The sequence below is a fragment of the Macaca fascicularis genome, chromosome 6 (genome assembly GCF_037993035.2).
Source record: "Macaca fascicularis isolate 582-1 chromosome 6, T2T-MFA8v1.1".
Taxonomy (NCBI): domain Eukaryota; kingdom Metazoa; phylum Chordata; class Mammalia; order Primates; family Cercopithecidae; genus Macaca; species Macaca fascicularis.
The window spans coordinates 93933185-93944039 of record NC_088380.1 but is presented as its reverse complement, the minus strand read 5'-3'; positions in this window follow the sequence as shown (position 1 = coordinate 93944039).

Genomic DNA, 10855 nt, shown 5'->3' with positions numbered 1-10855 from the left:
AAAGCTCAATCTCCCACTGTGCAACTCTAGGAATTGCCTAAGAGCTCTGGTCTTTGGTTACCTCATCTACTAATGCGGAATAATAACACTTCTGTCTTAAAGTTTAGAGTGTTAAAATAAAGCAGTACTTGGGACATTGAAAAATGCTGAATTTAAAAGTCCTATTTCATAGGAAATATGAAACTTTCATTGTAGAAGGACTGTGCTGTATGAAAGATAAATTTCAGTTATATTGTGGTCCACATATCAGTTTTGGAGTTAATTTATTGAGGTATGTGCCTGGCACAAAAGGGTTGTGCATTAAATGTTAAGTGAAAAAATTCTGGCTTAGTCAGAAATCTTGGAATTTAACTAGAAATTTATTTATTTTTTTAAATGAAAGAATGGGAAGAGGTTTATCAGTTCTCTCTTGACTATCTGTAGATCTATGATTGATGCAATATTACCTTTAAGTAAAAAAGAAAAACTATATAATTACTTTAGGTTTATTGTATCTTCTTATTTATATTTCAAATACTTTCATTTGTGTGTGATTTGTCAAGACCTTACCTTCACTACAACCCAGTATTTCCATTGCAAATGATAATATTAACGGTCTTTCTGAATAACAGAATTTACATTATCTCAGTCCCTGAGAGGACCAGGGGCATGGAAAGATGAGGGATTGGACACTTACACCCCTCTGTGTTTTGGGAGAAGTCATGGCAACTTGCCATCCCTGTGTGCAGCTTGCCTAGCAAGTATCCTTGTACCTGAAGGAGTGAGATATTAAATAGCACATTAAAAAAGTAAAGATGGGTTAAAAATGAGATTGAGAAGTAAAGCAAAATGGGTTATATTTTAGTACTTTTAACTTCATTTTCCCATAGTTTTTTTTTTTTTTTTTTTTTTTTTTTTAAACAAAGGGGCTCCACATTTTGATTTTATACTGAGGTTTGCAAATTACGCAGCTGGTTCCCAAACATGTGGCAGAATGGTCAGACACTTCAGCCTGATCTCCTATGCCTTCCGCTTGAGGTTGCATCTGATAGAACTCAACTTGCCAGTCCCCTCTGCCTCTTTCTTTAACAAATTTCTTTCTATGTCCTACCTCAGGAACTCTATATTTGCCTTTTCTTCCTTTCACTATACCCTTCCTCCTTGTTCTTGATTTCTAAGTATAAGCATCACTTCTTAAGACAACCTTCTTTAACCATGCTAACTGGAGGAGCTCTTCTCCTACAGAAGTTATTGCTATCACACCTCTCTCTTTTATTTTCCTTATATAACTTAACTACTATGTGCTTATTTTTAATCTACCAATTTTGCTCAATAGGATGTAAAATTCCATGAGGAGACATTTAGTTTATATTATTCAAAGTAATATACCTATACCAGTGGGTAGGGGTGGAAAAGTCCCAGGGCATAGTAGGTACACAATGATTTCTTGCTAAATAAATACATGCTATTTATTCATTCTAAAAATGTATGAAAACCTACCATGGTAAAAAAAAAAAAAAAAAACACTAGGATTTAAAGGGGATATCAATGTGGCTCTTCTAGGAGTCTCTAATCCAACTGGGAAGATGAAAGCAGATATATAATTAAAAATTGTACGTAACTTTAATGGTTAAAATTAATGTTACAATGTACCATAATATTTCTTGGGTAGCAATATAATTAAGTGGTTTAGAAAAGTTTGGGGCACATAAGACTACAAGAAACCCCAGTTTTCGTATGGTTGTGTTTACATGGAAGAGGTCAGATACTCAGGAATATTAACCTATGAAAATCTTTAAATTTTTTTCTAAATTTTTTTTTTGTTTCAATAGCTTTTTGGGGAACAGATGGTGTTTGGTTCCACGAACAGTTTCTTTAGTGGTGATTCCTGAGATTTTGGTGAACCCATCACTCAAGCAATGTACATTGTACCCAATGTGTAGCCTTTTATCCCTTGCTACCTCCACCTTTCCCTTCAAGTCTCCAAAGTCCATTGTATCATTCTTATGTCTTTGCACCCTCATAGCTTAACTCCCACATTTAAGTGAGAACATACAATGTTTGGTTTTCCATTCCTGAGTTACTTCACTTATAATAATACTCTCCATTTCCATCCAGGTTGCTGCGAATGCCATTATTTCATTTCCTTTTATGGCTGAGTAGTGTTCCATTGTCTATGTATATACATCACATTTTCTTTATCCACTCGTTGATTGATGGGCATTTGGGCTGGTTCCATATTTTTGCAGCTGCAAATTGTGCAGCTATAAACATGCTGGGCAAGTATCTTTTTTGTTTAATGACTTCTTTTCCTCTGGGTAGATAACTACTAGTGGGATTGCTGGATTAAATGGTAGATCTACTTTTAGTTCTTTAGGGAATCTTCACACTGTTTTCCACAGTGGTTGTACTAGTTTACGTTCCTATCAACAGTGTAAAAATGTTCCCTTTTTACTGCATCCCCACCAACATCTATTATTTTTTAAATTTTTTATTATGGCCATTCTTACAGGAGTGAGGTGGCATCATATTGTGGTTGTGATTTGCATTTCCCTGATAATTAGTGATGTTGAACATTTTTCCATATGCTTATTGGCCATTTGTGTATCTTCTTTTGCGAATTGTCTATTCAAGTCCTTGCCTACTTTTTGAGGAGTTTTTTTTTAGAGTTTAATTCTTGCTGATTTGTTTGAGTTCTTTATAGATTCTGGATATTAGTCCTTTGTCAGATGTATAGATTGTGAAGATTTTCTCCCACTCCATGGGTAATCTGTTTACTCTGCTATTTCTTTTGCTGTGCAGAAGCTTTTTAGTTTAATTAGGTCCCATCTGTTTATCTTCATTTTTGTTACATTTGCTTTTGGGTTCTTTGTCATGAACTTTTTGCCTAAGCCTATATCTAGAGGGGTTTTTCCAATGTTATCTTCTATAATCTTTACGGTTTCAGCTCTTAGATTTAAGTCTTTGATCATCTTGAGTTGGTTTTTGTATAAAGTGAGAGATGAGGATCCAGTTTCATTCTCCTATGTGTGGCTTGCCAATTATTCCGGCACCATTTGTTGAATAGGGTGTCCTTTCCACACTTTGTTTTTGTTTCCTTTGTCAAAAATCAGTCAGCTGTAAGTATTTGGCTTTATTTCTGGGTTCTATATTCGGTTCCATGGGTCTATGTGCCTATTTTTATACCAGCACCATGGTGTTTTGGAGACTACAGCCTTATAGTAAAGTTTGAAGTCGGGTATTGTGATGCCTCCAGATTTGTTCTTTTTGCTTAATCTTGCTTTGGTTGCGCAGGCTCTTTTTTTGGTTCCATATGAATTTTAGGATTGTTTTTTCTAGTTCTGTAAATAATCATGGTGGTATTTTGATGGGAATTGCATTGAATTTGTAGGTTGCTTTTGGCAGTATGGTTATTTTCACAATGTTGATTCTACCCATCCAGGAGCATGTGCTGTGTTTCCATTTATTTGTGTCATCTATGATTTCTTTAAGCAATATTGTATAGTTTTCCTTGTAGAGGTCTTTCACATCCTTGGTTAGGTATATTCCTAAGTAGTTAATTATTTTTGAAGGTTTGGGAGTGAAAGGGGTTGAGTTCTTGTTTTGATTCTCATCTTGGTCACTGTTAGTGTATAGCAGAACTGCTGATTTATGTATGCTAATTTTGTATCCTGAAACTTTGCTGAATTCATTTACCAGTTCTAGGAGCTTTGTGAATAATTTTAAAGGTTTTCTAGGTATTGGACCTTATCATCAGCAAACAACAACTGTTTGACTTCCTCTTTACCAATTTGGATGCCCTTTATTTCTTTCTCTTGTCTGATTGCTCTGGGTAGGACTTCCAGTACTACATTGAATAGACGTGGTGCAGGAGTCTTAACTATAGGAGCTAAGGTGAGGAGGGGCACTGGTCACAGGTTGTAAGGTTAATGATAAAGGAATTGTCAAGCAGTGAAATAGTTTTTAAAACTATTCTGGAAGTCAGAAGAGAATAAGTAAATTGATCTGCGATAAAGTAGACAGGATTTCAGCGTCTAGTTATGTGAAGAATAGCTTAGTTGTTAAAGGTCACCACATACCCCTAGGCCATTGGTGTATGTATGCGCTATATGTCAGTGTTTCCTGAATCTGTACCAAGCTTAGCCTTGAATTCACCACCTAAACTTTCATGATTCATCTCTTGATTCCATCATAAACTCTTTGATTTGGAATTTAGTTTTACCTTTTTGGGATTGACTTATTCAGGTTGTTTCTTTGGTCCCAAGCCTTCTTTCCATCAGAAATGGTCTCTTTAGTTGCTCATAAATCCACACCACCTATAGGTTCATAAGCTGCAAGGCCCTGAATTCCCGCTCTGGCAATACTACCAGGTTTCCTTTTACTCCAGTAGAGCAGTGTGAAGACTGGAAACTTAGCCAATAAGTGATGGGATGGACAGGAAATGAATGATTCTGAAATTGCCAGGATGGATTTAACATCTATTTAAAATTCCAATTGAATGCAGCAAACAAGTAGCAGATTTTGGAAGGGACAATCCACAATCCAGAATTTTAGAATCACACAAACAGCAAACTGGGTTATGACCATTGATTCCAGGAAAAAATTAAAAAGTGCCACATACTCTCTGTTTTGGTTTTAGGCATTTTCTGGGATCAGGTTTCCTTGAAGTAGAACTTAAATTAAGACAATGCCTAAAAGTAGAAAAGAGAGTGCTATGGTTTAAACATTTGTCCCCTCCAAGAGTCGGGTTGAAATTTAATTGGCATTGTAACAGTATTAAAAGATGGGGCTATTAAGAGATGATCAAGCCATGAAGGTTTTGCCCTCATGAATAGAATTATTGTCATGATAAAAAGGCAAATTTGGCCTTCTTTTTATTCTCTCTTGACTCTCTTTTACTTTTCTGCCATGTGAGGAACAGTGTTCCTGCCCTCACAAGGATGCAGCCTTCAAGGTGCCATCTTGGATACAGAGACTGGGCCCTCATCAGACACCAAACCTGTTGGCATCTTAATCCTGGATTTCCTAGACTCCAGAACTGTGAGCAAATAAATTCATGTTCTTTATAAATTACCCAGTTTATGGTATTCTGTTATAGCAGCACAAAATGGATTAAAATAGATAGTATATGATTAGGATAAATCTATACATGAGGGAGGAAGGAGGATAGGGAAAAGAACAAAGTTAAGTAGAGACTTGGTTTCAGGTGTCAAACCTCGGTCTGATCCCACAGGGAAGCACTTGGGCATAAATTCTATCACAGAGTCTGTCCTGCCTTGAGGAGGGGTGCTTTTGTATTCTGCATTAGTTACTCATTGGGTCAGGGTCACCTAAGGTGAAGGGTATTTCTCTCGGGCACCTCCAGTGAGGTGATTACAAGACCCTGTGGGATTATCTGTCTGAAAAGGTTGAAATATGAACTCATGAGCTGTTAGCAGCACCACCTATAGCAGCAGGTAAAAAGGATCCCTGAATATCTGGGAGGGGCACTAGCAATGGCTGCAGGAAGGATCCAGCTGGCAGAAGTAGATATAGATGGACAGATAAGTGATTACGGCCAGAGAGGAGAGTTTTCACATCCTTTGAAAGTTGTTCATTTCAGAGCATCCAGAGTACATAATAGGAATACAGTAGAACCATGCACATATTAAATGCTATATAGAGATCAAGGAAAACAAACTATTCAGCTTGGGCAGGTGGATATTGGATACCTTTAAGACCCACAGATTTGTTAGATTTGTAGGCACTAGTTGCAATATCTTAAGGAAGAAAAGGATAGTGATAAATTGAGGCAAGGGAGTAAGACATTCACAAGAATAGTGCCTAGTTATTCATTTCTGTATTGAGCACACGTTTATAGAGTAAAAACTGTTTGAAATTGCTGTGATTGCATGGCATCACACAGTATATCATTATGAGCAGAAAATTTACTTTTAATTTTCCTTGTACTTTATACACTATTCATTACTTTCATATATATTGCTTTATTGAAATTTCAAAATATCGTTTGAGTGGAAGAACTGTGAGATGATGCACACAGAAAAAATTCACTTTTAAGAAGAACAAAAGAAATTCATTTCAGAAAACTGGCTCTAAGTGAACTGTATAAAACATGTAACATTTCTGAAAAATTCACCGCTTTTTGGGTGAAGAACAAGATGTTTCTTTGTAGCTCTTTTTTAAAGTGAACCCTGTGAGTAATGACTGCATTAAACTTACCAGAAAAAGGAGGTTAAATCATTATAGACAGATGGATAAGAGTAAATGACAGAGAAGCAGAAAATATATCTATTGATCATTTGACAATAGTCTGACCAGTATTTGTAACACTGAATACACTGAAGGCATGCTATTTTTTGAAAGTGTATACACTTTGGATTCAGACACACTTGGTTTTAAATAACAGTTTGGCTATCGTGTGTGTGTGTGACCTTGGGTCAGTTGCTTAAACTCTCTGAGTTCATTTTCCTCATCTGTTCAACGATTGTTTCACAAGCACAAGTATTTATGAGTATAAATAAAGTGACATATACATATTATTTGGCATATAGTTAGATTTTCAGAAATTGTTAGAATGCTCTCTCCCTCTCCTCTAAACCTGAGGTTCTGTCTGTTTGTTTCACAAGGCAAGTGCAATGTTTCCATTAACTTGATCATCCCAACTCTGTTGGTGGCAGAAGATATACTGCAGCCTCCGCATTGGAATTGGTGGCTACTAAGTGGATGATGAGCAGGCTAGATTCCTTAGCACCCCTAGATGGTGTGAAAGCTGGTAAACAATGAGTGTGAAAGTGAATCAAAGGTATTCAAAGGTAAAGGATATAGTAAAAAAAAAAGCACTATGATTCCCAATGAAAGAGCTCACCAAATAACTGTTGATTCATATATAATGCATTTCTTAACCATATAAAAGAGTCATAAGAGTCATAATGTTAAAGTAAGAAAAAAGTAGACTTACATATTATAAAGAGTTTTTTTCCTCTCTTGAGAGCTAAAATATATGATATAATCTCTAATTATACCTTGCCATTTACACACAATCTTCAACAAATTTATTTCCAGCATTTTATACAGAGTCTTTAGTCTTATTTTTTTTTTTCCTTTCATAATTGAACCACAGTTGACTGGGTTTAAATCTAATAAGAGCCTGAGTGGGGTTAAAGATGTGCCCTGATGGGAATGCCTAATGATTTCATCTTTTTTCAAGTGTATTAAGCTTATGAGACCTATGATTTTTATCACTATTATCAGCATTTTCAATGTTCATTTTCTACTCATTTTGGCAAAATAATAAGGGCAGAGAGCAAAAAATATTCAAATAATTATATAAAGCCTGCTCTTACAGACAAAGATGGCATGACTGCCCAAACAGAACTCTTGGCTGTCAGGCAGTGCCACCACACATTAGTGCAAAATGTTCGTTGATCTGCTGATGTATGAAAGTCTGGATTTGGCATACAAAAGGCACTTTGGAGTGTCGATGTATAATGCATGAAAGTGTTGGCTGTTCAGAAGCTGAAAATATGAAAGTCAGGGACAGCCTGTATGTATATGAACAAAGAAAAGGAGACAGATATAGTAAACCCTGGCTGACGTTGTCCTGTAGGTGTTAAAGAAGACTTCAGAGTGGAGGTGGTTTTGAATACAGTCCTTGGGGGTGAGTAGACCTGGAGCAGAGATTGACCTACAGTCTAAATGTGCACCCATCTTGGAACTGTCAAAGAACATGGCGTATTCAAGAAGGGTGAATGCAGAACATAGAGTGTAGAAAGAGGCTTAAGGAAGTCAATTCAGGAATAGAATTTGAAGAGCCCTGCATGATATGTCAAGAGGTTTGTATTTTATTTTGTAAATCAGCAGGTCTTTTTGTGTTTTTGAAAATGAATTCATTGGCATCATTTGGCATAGGTGATTTTAAGAAAAAATCAAGAGTTCATACTTCTCAAGAAAAGTCACACTAGTGGCTTTTTCCCACCTAGTAAGGCAATACTTGGCTGGAATAGGGTTGCTGCCCTTTATATACAGAGCTTCTGCTGTTCATCTTCTTTCTTCTCCTTGGCAAGCTTCACTCATCAAATGACTAGCCTCGCCCTGGTAGGCATTTAGCTTGATGGGCTCTAAATGGGATGGGGAAATACCAGTGGCTTGCAAGTAAAGAGTAATCAGAGAAATTCATTGAAAACTTTTATCATAAGTTGGGTACTTTGGCCAGACTCTCTACAGTAGAAACATGTGTCTGGTAGCCACATGGAAGATGGTTTGGGAATGTGCTTGTTGAAGAGAGCAAGAGAAACTAGGAGGTGTATTTAGAAATTCTAAGTGAATGGTGGAGAAGACCTGAGTATCCTTTGCATTTTTGTATAGTCCACATATCTAGACATTGCCTGCCATATAAAGGTGCTTAATAAATATTTGTTGGATTAACATATATGCTAATAAACATTTCATCGTTTTGTGGATGTTTTCATGCAGTCTTTGGGTCCTAGTTCATTGTTTTCTAAGCACAGGTAAAGGAGGAGAATTCAGTGACAGCCCCAAGTAGAGACTGACATCAGAGATTTTATTTAAATGCTTTTCCATGTTTGACCTGATACAGTTGATGTATCATTAAGTTGTTTCTAATTCTATGCTAATTTTGCACATTACTCTTAAAGTCAATCATATGAAATGTATGAAGATTAATAAAACTATTCACTTCATTTTAGTGCTTTTGTATTTTTATAAAATGTTGAGTAGCTGCTAAGAAATATTTATAAAATATAGATAATGTACACATAATCATTATTCAATGAATGTTTATTTACATATCACACAATTACAAGGTGGAACATTATCATTCCATATCACAAATCTGTGCTCCTTTTTCTGAATTCATTCCATGCCATGGAATGAAGAGAAAACCACCACTTTGAACTTGTTTATCATTTCCGTGTGTGTGTTTATTATTTCCGTGTGTGTGTGTGTGCGCGTGTGTGTTTTTAAGTGACTGGATCTCACTCTGTTTCCCAGACTTGAATGCTGTGGTGCGATCATGGCTCTTTGTAGCTTCAAACTCCCAGGCTCGAGTGATCCTCCCATGTCAGCCTCCTGAGTAGCTGGGACTACAGATACACACCATTATGCCCAGCTAATTTTTCACGTTTTTGTAGAGAAGGGGTATCACTATGTTACCCAGGCTGGTCTTAAATTCCTGGTCTCAAGCGCTCCTTCTGCCTTGGCTTCCAAAATTCCTGGGATTACAGGCATTGGTAACCATGCCCAGCCCCTCTGTATATTTTTTAACTGCTTGTTTTTAACATTAAACCATATATTGCTTGCTTTTGGATGTTGTCTTTAACTTTCCGTAAGTGGATTAATACCATACGTATTCAGGACTTAGTGTTTTTCACTCAGTGTTAGGTTTCAGGGGTTTGGATATATTGATGCAAGTAATTAATTGACTTTCCATTGCTCTCTAGCATTTCATTGTATAATCACACCCCGATTTACTTGTATATTATATTTTTAAATGCTACTTGCTATTATAAGCAATGCAGTTTTGAATGTTCTTAATTACATCTCCTGATGTGTATGTCTACATATTTAGTTAGGATTTAAACCTATACATTTAATTTGTGGATAAGAACTGTACCTATTCAAATATAGCAGATAACTTCAAACTGCTTCCCAAAGTAGTTTACCAACTTACAGACTACAAGCATTGTATACATGTATCAATATTCTGCTTGTGTTGCATGCTTACCAACACTTGGTATTCTCAGACGTTTACATTTTTTGCATTTAGTAGGTATGTAATGTTACCTTGTAGTTTTAATTTACATTCACCTGAAAACTAATGCAGTTTGTCACTAGTTTTTTTTTTTTTATTAACTATTTGAATTTCCTCTTTCTGAAGCATCTGTTCAGTTATGTGGCCTATTTTTTTCTCCTGTTTTCTTATTTATTTGAAGAAGTTCTTTGGAAATTCTGGATTCTAGTCCTTTGTTATATATGTTGAAAACATATGTTAAAACAATAGACACCATTCAGATAAGAAGAGAAATTGAATGTGATCCAATTTTTTAATCTTACCTTGTATGACTTACATTTTTTGTATTGTTAACAAAAAGTTCATTTATGACTGTTTATAAAAATATCCTCCTGTATCATCTATCTTCTTTAAAAGGTAGTTTATAATCAGTGATAGGACTTTGACATGTGTTCTTGAATGCAGATTTCTGATAACTTTAGAGATTGTGACTTTAGCATACAGGAAAAAATCTTTCAGGACTCATGGAAAGCTGGAATGTTCATGAATATCAAGCAGAACAGGAGTTGACTGACTGAACTGAACTAATATAAGTAATATAAGTCATCTTTTTTGACTTTGCTTAAAACATTATTGATCCTTTGTTTTGTTTTTCAGAGTCAAGGATACTTTCTTTTGAGTTATTTACAGCTTTTAACAATTGAGTAAAGTATACTCCTGTAAGCAGAATTTGTTTCTCTCTACCTGATTTATCCAGAATTTGGAAACTAATTGTAAGTATTCTTAACTAATGACAATATGATTATTTGCATAAGTGCAATCAGAATGTTCTCTTTTGTAATAGGACACAACTGGAGAAACTGGTTATTTTACCAAGACTTTAACTGTAATGGTGTGCTCTCGTTTAAGGAGTCAAACTTGACTTATAGAGCCAATAAAAGTCCTTTGGGCAAACTGGCCTCATACCTTGTCTACACAGTCCCTGTGCCGGGTTCCTGACCTGTGGCAAGTAAAGAATGTCACTTTCTGACAGGCCTAGGAGTCCCAAGTTATCTTAGGACCTCAAGAGGAGAGGAATTTACTCAATTCATAGGTATTTCAGGGTACAAAGCCATAGCTGGGCCCAGC